Source organism: Bacillus rossius, unplaced genomic scaffold, assembly GCF_032445375.1.
Source record: "Bacillus rossius redtenbacheri isolate Brsri unplaced genomic scaffold, Brsri_v3 Brsri_v3_scf530, whole genome shotgun sequence".
Classification (NCBI taxonomy): Eukaryota; Metazoa; Arthropoda; class Insecta; order Phasmatodea; family Bacillidae; genus Bacillus; species Bacillus rossius.
Window position 1 is genome coordinate 12,626 of NW_026962734.1, and position 4,875 is coordinate 17,500.

The window sequence follows — 4,875 nt, forward strand, 5'->3', positions numbered from 1 at the left end:
TGGACTTTGAAAAATTTCGAGCAGGGGCCGGAGAAATTCTCCCGGCGACCGAGGCCTCCGCGGCCGGGAGAACACTCGGCGCTCGGGCTCCGCGTGTACCCGCGGCAAGGCCCATGTTGGGTTATATAGGGGGTAGTGGTGTCCCGAGGGGGAAAAAATTAACATGTTAAATACAGCTTCCAGGCAATAGAAAAATGTCTCGGCGACGGAAGGCACCACTACCCGGCGAATTCCCGCCCCTCTGACTCCGTGCGCCAGCCTGTAATAGCGAATCGGGACTTAGAAAAAATTCGAGCAGGGAGCCAGACAATTCTGTCGGCGACCGAGGCCTCCGTGGCCGGGGAAATAATCCTCGGTAATTTTACATGTTAAATTAACATGTGTATTAACACAGGCTTGGAGAACCAAGCCTGCGGGACTCTGCAATACATTGAGCGGGGAGCCAGAAAATTCTGGCGGCGACCGAGGCCTCCGCGGCCGGGGAAATAATCCTCGGTAATTTTACATGTTAAATTAACATGTGTATTAACACAGGCTTGGAGAACCAAGCCTGCGGGACTCTGCAATACATTGAGAGGTGAGCCAGAAAATTCTGGCGGCGACCGAGGCCTCCGCGGCCGAGGAAATGGTCCTCGGTGATTTTACATGTTAAATTAACATGTGTATTAACACAGGCTGGGAGAAGCAAGCCTGCGGGACTCTGCAATATATTGAGCGGGGAGCCAGAAAATTCTGGCGGCGACCGAGGCCTCCACGGCCGGGGAAATAATCCTCGATAATTTAACATGTTAAATTAACATGTGTATTAACACAGGCTGGGAGAAGCAGGCATTCTGGACTTTGAAAAATTTCGAGCAGGGGCCGGAGAAATTCTCCCGGCGACCGAGGCCTCCGCGGCCGGGAGAACTTCGGCGCTCGGGCTCTGCGTGTACCCACCGCAAGGCCTATTTTGGGTTTTATAGGGGGTAGTGGTGTCTCTGGAGGGAAAAAATACACGGTAAATATTGCAGCCAGAGCCTATGGCAATCTGTTGGCGACCGAGGCCTCCACACCCCGGCAAATTTTCGGCTCTCGGACTGTGTGTATTCCACTGGAGACAGGCCTGCGGGACTCTGTAATATATTGAGCCGGGAGCCAGAAAATTCTGGCGGCGACCGAGGCCTCCGCGGCCGAGGAAAAGGTCATTGGTAAAATTACATGTTAAATTAACATGTGTATTAACACAGGCTGGGAGAAGCAGGCATTCTGGACTTAGAAAAATTTCGAGCAGGGGCCCGAGAAATTCTCCCGGCTACGAGGCCTCCGCGGCCGGGAGAACTCTCGGCGCTCGGGCTCCGCGTCTACACATGGGGAGCGGGCAGCCAGAAAATTCTGGCGGCGACCGAGGCCTCCGCGGCCGAGGAAATGGTCCTTGGTGATTTTACATGTTAAATTAACATGTGTATTAACACAGGCTGGGAGAAGCAAGCCTGCGGGTCGCTGCAATATATTGAGCGGGGAGCCAGAAATTTCTGGCGGCGACCGAGGCCTCCGCGGCCGGGGAAATAATCCTCGGTAATTTTACATGTTAAATTAACATGTGTATTAACACAGGCTTGGAGAAGCAAGCATGCGGGACTCTGCAATATATTGAGCAGGGAGCCAGAAAATTCTGGCTGCGACCGAGGCCTCTGCGGCCGAGGAAATGGTCATTGGTAATTTTACATGTTAAATTAACATGTGTTTTAACACAGGCTGGGAGATGCAGGCATTCTGGACTTAGAAAAATTTCGAGCAGGGGCCAGGGAAATTCTCCCTGCGACCGAGGCCTCCGCGGCCGGGAGAACTCTCGAAAACCACCTCGTTCGTGGTTGTTTGTCGTGCGGGGCGAATCGGGAAATCTAGCAAATAGCTGAAGACATTCTCCCGGCGATGGAGGTCTCGGCGGCCGGGAAAAACGCCCGCGCTCGGGCGTTGCGCGCCCCCTTGGCAAGGCCCATTTTGCGTTATATAGGGGGTAGTGGTGTCACGAGGGGAAAAAATTAACATGTTAAATACTGCTCCCAGGCAATTGTAAAATGTCTCGGCGACGGAAGGCACCACTACCCGGCATATTTACGCCCCTCGGACTCCGTGCGCCAGCCTGTAATAGCGAATCGGGACTTAGAAAAAAAATTCGAGCAGGGAGCCAGAACATTTTCCCGGCGATCGAGGCCTCCGCGGCCGAGGAATTTGTCATTGGTGATTTTGCATGTTAAATTAACATGTGTATTAACACAGGCTTGGAGAAGCAAGCCTGCGGGACTCTGCAATACATTGAGCGGGCAGCCAGAAAATTCTGGCGGCGACCGAGGCCTCCGCGGCCGGGGAAATAATCCTCTGTAATTTTACATGTTAAATTAACATGTGTATTAACACAGGCTTGGAGAAGCAAGCCTGCGGGACTCTGCAATACATTGAGCGGGGAGCCAGAAATTTCTGGCGGCGACCGAGGCCTCTGCGGCCGGGATAATAATCCTTGGTAATTTTACATGTTAAATTAACATGTGTATTAACACAGGCTGGGAGAACTAGGCATTCTGGACTTTGAAAAATTTCGAGCAGGGGCCGGAGAAATTCTCCCGGCGACCGAGGCCTCCGCGGCCGGGAGAACTCTCGGCGCTCGGGCTCCGCGTCTACCCATGGGGAGCGGGCAGCCAGAAAATTCTGGCGGCGACCGAGGCCTCCGCGGCCGAGGAAAAGGTCATTGGTAATATTACATGTTAAATTAACATGTGTATTAACACATGCTGGGAGAAGCAGGCATTCTGGACTTTGAAAAATTTCGAGCAGGGGCCGGAGAAATTCTCCCGGCGACCGAGGCCTCCGCGGCCGGGAGAACTCTCGGCGCTTGGGCAGCGCGTCTACCCATGGGGAGCGGGCAGCCAGAAAATTCTGGCGGTGACCGAGGCCTCCGCGGCCGAGGAAATGGTCCTTGGTGATTTTACATGTTAAATTAACATGTGTATTAACACAGGCTGGGAGAAGCAGGCATTCTGGACTTAGAAAAATTTCGAGCAGGGGCCGTTGAAATTCTCCCGGCGACCGAGGCCTCCGCGGCCGGGAGAACTCTCGGCGCTCGGGCTCCGCGTGTACACGCGTCAAGGCCCATTTTGGGTTATATAGGGTGTAGTGGTGTCTCTGGAGGGAAAAAATACACGGTAAATATTGCAGCCAGAGCCTATGGCAATCTGTTGGCGACCGAGGCCTCCACACCCCGGCAAATTTTCGGCTCTCGGACTGTGTGTATTCCACTGGAGACAGGCCTGCGGGACTGTGCAGTATATTGAGCGGGGAGCCAGGAAAATCTCCCGGCGACCGAGGCCTCCGCGGCCGAGGAAATGGTAATTGGTGGTTTTGCATGTAAAATTAACATGTGTATTAACACAAGCTGGGATGAGAGGAATTTGGCGGCGACCGAGGCCTCCTCACCCCGGCAAAATATCAGCTACCGGGCTCTGCATATTCCTACAGAAGCAGGCCTGCAGGACTCTGCAATATATTGAGCGGGAACCAGAAAATTCTGGCGGCGACCGAGGCCTCCGCGGCCGAGGAAAATTGTCATTGGTGGTTTGCATGTAAAATTAACATGTGTATTAACACAAGCTGTGACCAGAGGAATTTGGCGGCGACCGGGGCCTCCACACCCCGGCAAAATATCAGCTACCGGGCTCTGCTTATTCACATTCAAGCAGGCATTAGGGACTCTGAAAAGTTTCGGGCGGGGAGCCAGAAAATTCTCCCGGCCACAGAGCCCTCCCTCCCGAGAGTCTGTGTAAATGCCTGTTATACAGGCCCCATGAATTCCAGCCTTATAGGTTATTTTAAGTCTCCGTTCGTGGTTGTTCGTAAACAACTGCGATTCGGGATTTTGACCTATTTCCTATGATCATGTTCCCGGAAGTTAGCCAGCCTCTTTCAGTCAAAATCTCATATTTTGGGTACCTTTGTGAACCCATCGATAGGCCCATTTTGGGTATATTAGGGGGACATGCAATCGGGAAAAATTGGAATTATTTGCAATATGGAAAGAATATGTACATAAATGAAAAGGGAGTCCCCCCGAGTTTTCTCGCCCTATATATATTGCAAAAATATCCAATTAATTATTGTGGAACCTGTAGCACCTTTCTATGAAGCAGAATTAACATTACAGAACGGTTTGAATGCTACCACCTCAGTTTCTCTACAATGCATTGGATTTCAAAGAGGTGAATTACTGTGGATGGTACTGTTGTATGGCTAACAAATCGTCTGGGAAACAATGCAGAATTAAATTAAGAAGGTTGTATGTTTTCTGTTACATGGTGGAGGTGCCCTCTAGTACACAGTAAAATGTTTTGTGGACTGCAGCTCCTTGAGGAATTAATTCAGTATGGGTCTTGTAGTGGTCTGAAAGTGGATGATGAAAAAGAATGTATAATGGTATTCAGAGCACCTCGCGGTGAAGCGGACATGCTACCTCAAAATGCTTGATTGATTCATGCCCAGTTCCCCCAAGAAGCGGTACATTGAAAAAATTGATTTACTTTGTGGATGATACTAGCAAATACTATCCGCTGGGGGAAGTAAGCAGAAATTTGGTGGTCGTATGTTTGTTACATGGTAGAGGTGCTTTCTAGTACACAATGAAATGCTTGGTGTACCGCTGCTCCTTGAAGAATTAATTCCATATGGGTCTAGCCGTGGTCTTAACTGTGAACACGAAGAACTATCTAAAGTGGCCTATCTGTCTGAACTGCAATACACAAGCTGCGAGCCAATGCTATACCTTTCTCAGGTAACGAGCTCTTGTGCGGCGATTCGATTGGATGCGAAATGGTGGGGAACGCGTGTCCGGTCGTCTTAACCAAGTAA